The sequence below is a fragment of the Solanum verrucosum genome, unplaced genomic scaffold, assembly GCF_900185275.1.
Source record: "Solanum verrucosum unplaced genomic scaffold, falcon-dt-bn FXZP01000079.1, whole genome shotgun sequence".
In the NCBI taxonomy this organism is placed as follows: domain Eukaryota; kingdom Viridiplantae; phylum Streptophyta; class Magnoliopsida; order Solanales; family Solanaceae; genus Solanum; species Solanum verrucosum.
This window is the reverse complement of record NW_026020368.1, coordinates 1,176,877-1,189,244: the sequence shown is the minus strand read 5'-3', so window position 1 is coordinate 1,189,244 and position 12,368 is coordinate 1,176,877.

The window sequence follows — 12,368 nt, the reverse complement described above, 5'->3', positions numbered from 1 at the left end:
TAATAGATATGTTAAATTCAAATATGACAAGTAAAAATGGATGGAAGGAATATGATTTCTTCTGTTTTTGGCTGAACACTTTACCTTCTTTTTTTTTTAGTATTCATAGAAATACATGTGGCTAAAAGATAGTTACAAGCTTTAGATGGTATGCGACATATATAAACAAAATATTTATTGCTACAAAATAGTGGATAATTAAAGGTGATTGTGTCCAAAGGGATGTGCAAATATGGGTAATTCTCTAGCCTATTGAGATTTGTCTGTCCATTATTTCATTTTGAAAATCTTACACTTCAGTTTGATGAACTTAGGTTGAAGTCTTATAAGTCTGTGTCTATGCTGAAAGGAAAGTATGGCCTCCTTGATAACTTGTATTCCATGTTTGGTAGAAACATTACAAATATTCTTAAGATTAGGAGTAATAAATTTGTGACCCTCTTGCACAGGTAATCCTCTTGCTTTAGCCCATCTTCTGTTCCCATCCATTATTATAGCGACGTGTTTAGGGGTAAATTCTGGATGAACTAATTGATCATCATGCCTCAAACTCTTGGAGAAATGGCCATACCTAAATATATCTGATGATTTCGTCGATAGAAGACGACGATCCAAATTACATGATACTGGGAAGAACTGGGCTTGGGGGAGTACTAACAAAGAACTCATTTAATTTTCACTAAACTTTGTTTGTTCATGGGTGTTGGCGGGCACAGATGCACCAAATAAATAGGCATATATATGATGTGAGTTACACGCACTGTTTCAATTTATACGACACATTTTAAAAAATATATTGTTAATCTATCTAATAGAAAATGTCATATTTTTATAATTGAAAACAGTTTTATTTCAAAATATGTTTATAAAGTTATCGCATTATAGATTGCATTAAAATTAACAACGCAATTCAAGAGGGTATAAAAGCCGATTGATCAATATTTAAAAGATATTTTGATCAACCAATATTTTGATCAAACACTTTTGGCACTCTTAAATAAATAATTAGACTAGTATATATAATTTAGTAAATAGTTAATTGACAAGTCATTTGGTTCAATAATCCAATTCTTTTAAGAGCCACTATACCACGTACACTTGCGTGTGCAATTGGAGCAACACACAGAGTATCATAGTGAGAAACATCCTCTTCCTTTTTGCTTGTTGAATCTTTACTACCATTAACCAAGGAAGGGAGGAAAAAATTCTGTCCATCATCAATTACAATAGGGAGGAAAATCTAGAATTTTTATCATTTTCCATGTTTCCCACTGCTTGTTTTATATTTTTCCATTTTGGCTAAAATATTCCATTTCTTGCTGAGACATAATTTTTTTTGCTTCCCTACTAAACTACATGAAAGGTATAAAAAAAAAACCAGCAATGCTGGTGTTTATGCCAAATCTTCATATGTATAACTAGCATTGCTATCAATTCTTTTTTCCCCTTTTCTTTTGTAAGTTAGCCATAATCCTGATTTATGGGAATCAATACGGAAATGTTCAAAGCCTTTTTAAAATGAATCAAACTGTGAACAATTGAAGATAGTAAATATGCTCGTACTTTTCTCTTATCTCATGTAGTAGTGTAAATAAGTGCTACTTTGGAATCATGGAGAGGAAGGATTGCATAAAGATAAATTGCATATTTGTGTATTCATTAGATCATTTTGGTTCGTGATTGCATTGAGGACATATTGCAATAAGCTCCAGACTTCACTTATTTTTCTAATATATATTTCTTAGAAAACATTTTTCATAAAACACATTTTCCTTCGTACCAAACCCATCATACGTCAGATTGAAATGAAAGGTTCTAAGTGAAAGAGAAATGAATATGACCATGTGATTCAATTTTTGACAAATCAATAAGATGTTTTTTTTTATAACCGAGAAATTCGTCTGTGACCCGCCTTTTGGACCAATCACAGACTTCTAAACTCGGTGGATAATGGGCCCACCCCTCTACCCTTCTCCACTTAAATATCGGGCTTCGCTTTGCATGGTGTGGGGATTGAACCTGCGACCTAAGCCACAAATCCTCCACCTTTCTGCCACTTGACCTAGGCCTTGGGGGCTGAAAGGTTCTAAGTGAAAGAGAAATGAATATAACCATGTGCTTCAATTTTGGACAACTCAACAAGATATTTTTTTTTTGATAACCGAGAAATCCGTCTGTGACCCGCCCTTTGGACCAATCACAGCCTTCTAAACTCGGTGGATAATGGGACCACCCTTCTACCCTTCTCCACTTAAATACCGAGCTTCGCTTGGCATGGTGTGGGAATTGAACCTGTGACCTAAGCCATCAATCCTCCACCTTTTGCCACTTAAGCTAGGCCTTGGGGGGCTGAAAGGTTCTAAGTGAAAGAGAAATGAATATGACCATGTGCTTCAATTTTTGAAAAATCAATAAGATATTTTTTTTATAACCGACAAATCCATTTGTGACACGTCTTTTGGACCAATCACAGCCTTCTAAACTCGGTGGATAATGGGCCCACCCCTCTACCCTTCTCCACTTAAATACCGGGCTTCACTTTGAATGGTATGGAGTTTGAACCTGCGACCTAAGCCACAAATCCTCCACCTTTTGCCACTTGAGCTAGGCCTTAATTGGGGGTTGAAAGGTTCAAAGTGAAAGAGAAATGAATATGACCATGTGCTTCAATTTTTGACAACTCAACAAGATATTATTTTTTTTGATAACTGAGAAATCCGTCTGTGACCCACCCTTTGGACCAATCACAGCCTTCTAACCTCGATGGATAATGGGACCACCCCTCTACCCTTCTCCACTTAAATACCAGTTTTCGCTTGCATGGTGTGGGTCCTGAACCTGCGACCTAAGCCACAAATCCTCCACCTTTTGCCACTTGAGCTAGGCCTTGGGGGCTGAAAGGTTCTAAGTGAAAGAGAAAATGAATATCACTATGTGCTTCAATTTTTGAAAAATCAATATGATATTTATTTTTATAACCAAGAAATCCATCTGTGACCCGCCTTTTGGACCAATCACATCCTTCTAAACTTGGTGGATAATGGGCCCACCCCTCTACCCTTCTCCACTTAAATACCGGGCTTCGCTTTGCATGGTATGGGGATTGAACCTGCGACCTAAGTCATAAATCCTCCACCTTTTGCCACTTGAGCTAGGCCTTGGGGGCTGAAAGGTTCTAAGTGAAAGTGAAATGAATATGACCATGTGCTTCAATTTTTGACAACTCAACAAGATATTTTTTTTTGATAACCGAGAAATTCGTCTATGACGCGCCCTGTGGACCTATCACAGACTTCTAAATTCGGTGGATAATGGGACCACCCCTCTACTCTTCTCCACTTAAATATCGGGCATCACTTTGTATGGTGTGGTATTTGAACCTGCGACCTAAGCCACAAATCCTCCACCTTTTGCCACTTGAGCTATGCCTTGGGGGATGAAAGGTTCTAAGTGAAAGAGAAATGAATATGACCATGTGCTTCAATTTTTGACAAATCAATAAGATTTTTTTTTATAACCGAGAAATCCATTTGTGACCCGCCTTTTGGACCAATCACAGCCTTTTAAACTCGGTGGATAATGGGACCATCCCTCTACCCTTCTCCACTTAAATACCGAGCTTCGCTTTGCATGGTATTGGGCTTGAACCTGCGACCTAATCCACAAATCCTCCATCTTTTGCCACTTGAGCTAGTCCTTGGGGGCTGAAAGGTTCTAAGTGAAAGAGAAATGAATATGACCATGTGCTTCAATTTTTGACAACTCAACAAGATATTTTTTTTTGATAACCCAGAAATCCGTCTGTGACGCGCCCTTTGGACCAATCACAGCCTTCTAAATTCGGTGGATAATGGGACCACCCCTCTACCCTTCTCCACTTAAATACCGAGCTTCGCTTTGCATGGTATTGGGCTTGAACCTGCGACCTAATCCACAAATCCTCCATCTTTTGCCACTTGAGCTAGTCCTTGGGGGCTGAAAGGTTCTTTGTGAAAGAGAAATGAATATGACCATGTGCTTCAATTTTTGACAACTCAACAAGATATTTTTTTTTGATAACCCAAAAATCCGTCTGTGACGCGCCCTTTGGACCAATCACAGCCTTCTAAATTCGGTGGATAATGGGACCACCCCTCTACCCTTCTCCACTTACCGGGCTTCGCTTTGCATGGTGTGGGGCTTGAACTTGCGACCTAAGCCACAAAATCCTCCACCTTTTGCCACTTGGGCTAGGCCTTGGGGAAAGAGAAATCAATATGACCATGTGCTTCAATTTTTGACAACTCAACAAGATATTTTAGATCTCCTTAATTTGTTGTATTATCTCTAACTTTAGTTGGACCACGGAATAAAAATTTAAACCCACACATTCATATATTCTCTAATATTACACATAAATACCCTCAATTGATATTATTATTTATTATTTAAATAAATTAGTAATAATTTCAATACATGGAGTTTACGTGTAATAAGAGACTAAACAAATGTGTATGTGCAGAAACTCAACTAGAATTTAGAACTTTTTTAGTTCAAACTTACCATCAAACTTATAATCATACATATATTTAATAAATATCCTAATACAAATACATAATAAAAATAAAAATTATTGAGTCCGTCTAAATTTTAAGAGTTATATTTGTCAATATGTTTAACGTATACAATTCTATAATCTTAGTGCAATACATTTAGATCTGGCGATTATGGGACAACTCTTTTGGAATGTTTTAAACTAAAAGAGGAGCAAATGAGAGAGAGAAAAAAAATTAATTACAACCCCTTTATATAAATTCTAAATAGTCAAACCTATAAAGTTACGAACTTCACAATATTATAAGGGATAATTTTCCAACCTTACAAGATTAATGAGTTTTCTGAAACCTACTAAAAATGTGGCATAATTAAAATTCACAGAAATCGAGACACAACGCAACAGAAGATATAAGAGGCCGACATTTTATTAACCACTCAAGAGTTTGAAGTGCCTGTCACATGTTTTTCGGACACTTTGAGTGTTGCTAAATGACCACAATTATGTGGCCCAAAAAATGACCACAAATATAAAAGGGAAAAAAACACTTTTGGTGGACGGTGAAGTTTTATTGATAAATCATGAATTTTTTTTAATTTATAATATGTTGACTAAGTCGAATTGTTGATTAATAAAGTCGGATTAATATTTTAAATAAAAAATATATAATTTAAATAAAGTCCAAATTATATTTGGGCAAATCTATTAAGTTGACAAGATGAGCCCAACTCACATTCTTCAAGCCCTAGATCCTCTAAATTACTTGAATCAAAATACCCTAAAACCCTAGCTCATGCCTATATAAAGGGGTCTTCATAAGATCAGAACACACAAACAAAAATACATAGATAATCAATGCGCTTCAATGGTGATCCGCAAGTCTTTCACATACAAAGAAGTCTTTTCTCCAAGTGATGAGCCGCAAGTATTTCATCAAGTCAAGAACAATTGTGAAAAGAAGAATCAGGGGATTACATATCTTTTCTTACAGATTTCATAAAGATTGTAACATTTGCACAAATTCAAATTCAAATTCAAATTCAAATATTATTGTTTGGTTGCTATTTTCCTTTCTTGTTTGCTGTATTTTAGGATAGCACCAAAGCCTGGTTATCACATGTACAAGGCGCAAATGTATTAATACAGAATTGAAACATAAGTACAAGTCTCAATGTCTTTGTATCTCGAATAGAACAAAACATAATGTAAGGAACAAGAGGGCCCGTTGGAAAGACGAGCAGTTACCTCTCAGTGTATCCTCAGCCTCGGAAATAGATGAAAGAGAAATGTCACACAGATCTGGACTCGAAACCTACATAGTGTAGTAGCTAGGAGTGAGTACCAAAACAACACGGTACTCAAAATATAAACCACTAAAACAAGGTAAAACTAACTAGAAAATGAAAAACTCCTTTCACCCCAACCAAACCCCCAAAACTACAACATGCATATATAAAAGCAGCACAACCTAACAATTCACAATAAATAGCTCACAAGGTTCCATAGTCTCACATCAATAGTTACACATCGTCAAATCACAAGTATCAAGTCATCAATCATAAGTAATAAGATTATCGAGCACAACAATCAAGTATACCAAATACAAGTATCATGATTATCATGCACAATTAACAATCGGGACTCATGGGGAATACTCATAACCAAAGTACTTATCGGCAATGACCTCGACATCACAATACTCACTGGCAATGACACCGACATCAATAACACTCGTCGAAAATAACCTCGATATCAATAACACTCGTCGGTAATGACCTCGACATCAATAATACTCATTGGCAATGACCTCAACATCAATAACATTCGCTGGAAATACCCCAACATCAATCACAATAACATCTCACAATGTTATAGAACCAATGCAAATAGTCTTGTTCACGCAATAATGAAGAGATGACAATTTCAAGCAATTCACATCCACACAATACTATCGAGTATCATATCAATCAGCAAATCAATATCAACACTCAAGACAATTCACAATGCAAACACTAGGGGTGTACAAAACCGAACTGAAAACTGAACCAAACCGCAAATCGAGAAAAAAAATCCGACTAGTGGTTGGTTCGACTTGGTTTGGTATTGGAAAAAAAAAACCCGACTACATTTGGTTTGGTTTGGTTTTAACTAAAAAAAACCAACACGATACCAAACAACCCGACATTATATATATAATTTTAAATTTTTTATTATATACATAAATACTTTGATATTATTTTTAAATATTTCATATTCTTTTTCATAGTTTTTATCTTTTTATATATTATTTCAAGTTTGTAACTTAGAATTCTAAATGGTTCAATAAAGATTATAGTCAACGGATGTTGGTAATTATAATAAAGCTTAAATCAAAATCAAATTAATACTAATGCAAAATGAATTCAATTTAACCCTAAGAATGACAATAATATTGAATATTTGTTCTTTGGTTTTACATTGGTTTAGACAATTCAAATATATAATCTAATTTTAATTTCATTTAATATTTAGTCATGTAACAAATACTTATTAAACTTATTTTAGCATGATTTAATACTTTTAAATTATGATCATTTTCATTATGACTTGTTAATTTGCAATATTTGTTTTACGTGATTTCATTATTATTATTATTATTTTGTTGGATATTTTAGTGTCATTACTCATATCATATTTGTGTTATTTTCTAAAGAAACACCTTAGATAATTGTATTTTGGTAGGACCACAGAAATATTTGAAGTACAAGTAAATTATATGTTTGTATGAATACTTTACTGGAAAAACCCGAAAATCCGAAAAAACCCGAGGTTGAAAAACACGAGTTTTATTGGTTTGGTTTGGTTTATAGATTTAAAAATCCGACACAAATGGTTTGGTTTGATATTTGAAAATTACCCGAACCAACCCGCTCATGTACACCCCTAGCAAACACCATTATCAACATGTTGTCTTTTTTTCATTAACCCCGCCTTTATCATTATGGTTATTCAATTTGTGCAATTTAACCCGTCACCTTATTTTCATTACTCCCAACACATATAAGAAAGAGAGTTCAAGATTCCACAAGTTTTAACAAGATTTAGAAGTTCACTTGCCTCAATTCAAATAAAAGTCAATTCAAGACTTGAGCCTTTCCTTTCCGAACAATATCCAAAGTCACAAAATTTAATTCAATCAAGTAATCACAATTAGATTTTGGAAATAACAACACCCATAGCATACACTTTGAAAAATGGGTCAATTCAGCTTAAAAATTCAATTCCAAAAATGAGGTTTGAACCCAAAATCTTTACCTGAAAATCAAGTCACCCAAGGCATTTGAAACTCATTGGTGAAAATCATTTCAAAAAAGGAATTAAAATCTGTTCAAAATCACCATTTAATTTTACTTTACAACTCAAGTTCTTGAAAAACATTGTCATTTACCAATCGAAATCTCAAATTTTGGTGTTAAAATCCATGAATGATAAAATGGAATTGAAATTTTAGGGTCACAAAAGCTTACCCAAATGATTAGCACAAGAGATCTCTTCAAAATTACCTCCAAGGATTTTTCATAACTCAAAATGGGGAAAAAAGGGGTAAAACCCCATAATGGCACACCAAAAACCCTTTTTGAAGTCACTTAAGTGAACCCCGAGAAATACTTGGCCTTCGCTTTCGCAGACTGGCCTTCACTTTCGCGAACTGGCATTCGCTAATGAGAAGATCGGGATCGTGAACAAGCCTTCACTTCTGCGAAGGTCTGACTTGATCCTTCGCAAAAGCGAACCGGTCTTCGCTAATGCTCGGGACCTCCAAAAATTCAAAGAATACCTCCTCTAAGTCTAAAATCATCCTCTGAATCAAATAGAACTCTCGAAATTCCAATTCTAGTATCCGAACCCCGAATGTTGACCAAAGTCAATTCAAATACTAAAATTTTACATTTTCCAACTTAGGACCGCAAATCCTCAGAAAGACTCCGAATTTGTAACCGGTGACTCTTTGACTCTAGTTTCTATATTTCGAGACTTATGGAATCGACGAAATTTCATTTCGACACTCGAATCTACAAAATAAAAATTATTGAATCCGTCCAAATTTTAACTAATACTCTCTTTTCACCGTTGTATATATGACATATTTGTAGGGCCGATAGAGCTATCTTTGTCAATGTGTCTAACGTTCTTCATAATTAATGTTATTGTGAATATATAACCCCAATTATTTCAAACCTAAATCAGTATGAATCTGCTTTATAGTTATGTTATCTGATAATATATAACTTTAGTATCTGATACATAACATATTGTCCTCCATAGTTTAGTGCCATCGTAAGATGAAGTCCTTCATTGCCTTTGGCCGCCTCTTCTGTTAACTCTATGCCTTTCTGTAATTTTATCGGAAGTTTGGATCTACCTCCAATAACAGACACCCGTACTCTACCAAACCTGTTAGTTTAAACTAATGAGAAAATTGAAATTTCTGTCTCATACACACAAGTAAGTACCTCATAAATTCTTCAAAGAACTGTTCAAACAGTTTCATCAAAAAATATATCTGATGAATTCGACGATTGAAGATGACAATCCAAATTATATGATACTGGGAAGAACTGGGCTTGGGGTAGTATTAACAAAGAACTCATTTATTTTTCACTAATCTTTGTTTGTACATGGGAGTTGGCGGATACAGATGCACTAAATAAATAGGCATATGATGTGAGTTACACGCATTGTTTCAATTTATGCGACACATTTTTAAAAATATATTGTTAATCTGTCTAATAGAAAATGTCATATTTTTATAATTGAAAACAATTTTATTTAAAAATATGTTTATAAAGTTATCGCATTATAAATTGCATTAAAATTAACAACACAATTTTTTTATGTTTCATTATAGAACGACTTTAATTAAGAGAATAATGATTGATCTATGACTATTTTACTATACTAATCATATTAATTAATGTTTAATATTTTGTCTTGGAAAATAATTTTAAAAAATAGTAACTAATAAAAAAAAATAAAGGGTATAAAAGACAATTGATCAATATTTAAAAGATATTTTGATCAACCAATATTTATATTAGTGTTCTAATAATTAATTCTACTATATTAGAAGAGTGGGTATCAACATGTCTGTTAGTTGACAATAAAATTTAAGTTGGGATAGATTGGTAATACTCTCTTGTGCTACGTGTCATTTATATTGTTCTCAATAACCTGCATCAACTACTCCCTCCGTTTAAAAAAGAATGACCTCCTTTCCTTTTTAGAGTCTGTTTAAAAAAGAATGACCTTTTTCTTTTGTTTGTAACTGTTTCAAAAAGAATACTCTATTCATAAGGTCTATGAACGTTGCAGGCACATTAATTAAACCATATGTTATGACCAGAAACTCATAATGAACATAACGGGTCTTGAAAGCTGTCTTTGGAATATCACATTCCCTTAGCCTCAACTAATGGTAGCCTGATCTGAGATCTATCTTGGAAAAACAAGTAGCACCCTGAAGTTGATCGAAGAGATCATCAATTCTCAAATAAGGATACTTATTCTTGATAGTAACCTTGTTCAACTGACTATAATTTACACATTCTAAGGGAGCCATCCTTCTTCCTCACAAACAAGACCGGAGCGCCCCAAGGTGAGACACTTGGTCTAATAAAACCTTTCTCTAAGAGATCTTTCACTTGCTCTTTTAATTCTTTTAACTCTGCTGGTGCCATTCTATATGGCGGGATAGATATAGGACGAGTATCAGGAAGAATATCTATACCGAAGTTTATTTCTCTCTCAGGAGGGACTCCAGATATATCATCTGGAAAGACTTCTGGAAACCCTTATACTACTGGAATTGATTGAATAGGAGGTATATCAATACTAGAGTCATTAAGTCGGACTAAGTGATAGACACACTCCTTGGAAATTAACTTTCTTGCCTTAAGGTACAAAATAAAATGACCCTTAGGCACTGCTAAACTACTTTTCCACTCTATAACTAGCTTCATGCCAGTTATGCCTCAGTTGATTGTAGAACTCGAGTTGTCAAGTTCCAATTCCCTAATATTAGGAAACTGGAACTTGACAACTCGAGTTCTACAATCAACTGAGGCATAATAGGCATGAAGCTAGTCCATACCAAGAATGATATCAAAATTACCATGTCTAACTCAACTAAATCAGCCATGGTGCTTTTGTGATTGACGGAAATGGTACAATCATGATAGACTCTCTCTGCTAGAATAGACTCACCAACAGGTGTAGAAATACTGAAGGACTCAATAAGTTTCTCAGGAAGGACGTCAAAATTAATCGCAACATAAGGAGTTACAAAGGATAAACTCGCTCCTGGATCTAGCAAAGCATAAACATCAAAGTTAAAGACTTGGATCATACCAATGACAACATCTGGTGAATCCTCTTGCTCTTGGTGACTAGTGATAGCATAAAGACGGTTTGATCCTTCGTCTATCCCTGAAATAGCTCCTCTAGATACAACTATGTCTGGTGGGGCAACTGAAGAAGACCAGGCTCTATTTCCCCCATTACCGTTACCTTGCATGTTCTTAGGACACTCTCTTATAAAATGACCATTCTGACCACACTTGAAGCAACCAGTGGAGCCATCACGGCACATCTCTGAGTGGCTCCTACCACACTTAGCACATACATGAGGCTTACTTACCCCTTATGACATACTACCTTGAGAATGGGCAGGTCTAGCTCTGAAACCTGTGAATTCTGACTATTGTACTCACATTTGTTCCTTGGTGCAAGTGCACTAACAGATGGTGGAGCATGTCCCTTTTATTTCTGTTGGAAGGATAACCGGTTGACATTACTCTTCTGCTTGCCCGAACTTATTCCCTGATGTCTTAGCCCTCTTATTCTTAAACTCTTCTTTATCCCTCAACTTGTCCGCCTCAACTTGTTACACATGGATCATTAGCCTTGCTATGTACAGATACCCTATCAACATAGCTGCATAGCCTTCCTTATTTGACAGGCGAGACAACCCAGCAACGAATAAACTCATCATGCTCCTTATGTCAACAATCATCTCCGGAGCATAGCGTGAAAGTTGGGTGAACTTCAGATTGTACTCATGAACGCTCAAAGTATCCTGCTTAAGTGTGAAGAACTCTCGTACCTTTGTCTCTCTTAGTTCTCGAGGAAAGAAACGCCCCAAGAAGGCTTCCTCAAAACGAGTCCAACTCACAAGTGGTGCACCCTCAACTCGATTCTTCTTCAATTGATCAAACCAGATTCTAGCGATACCATTTAGTTGGTATGCATCTAATTCCACTTTCTCAGCATCGGTGGCATGCATAATCTCAAAAACTTTCTGAAGCTCCTTAACGAAGTTCTCCGGATCCTCAGTGATACTTGAACCATTGAAGCTCGGAGGATTCATCTTTAAGAATTCACGGATCCTTAAAGTATCAGCCATTTCCTATCGATTCTCTCTCTGTCCAACTTGATTGGTCACAGTTTGACTTAACATCCGATAGCTTCACGGAATTCAACAATAGTGACCTCTCCTTGGGGTTACACTTCAGGCGCATTAAGTACCCCTTGTTCCTGTGGTTCAACATTCCTTCTAGTGGGACGACCTCTGACAGCCCTTTGTGGAGGCATAATCTGAAAGACACTCACAAGCACGAGTTAGAAAGAAACTTTATAGAGATTAACTCTATCGCACGAAATAAATCTAAAAGAAGCGAGATGGTTCCTAAATGTTACAGCCTCCTAATTATAGATGTGGTGCGCTTTACACCGATAAGTAGGACTCTACAGACACAACTTCATAGACTCTCTAGGACTCTTGAACTCTGGGCTCTAA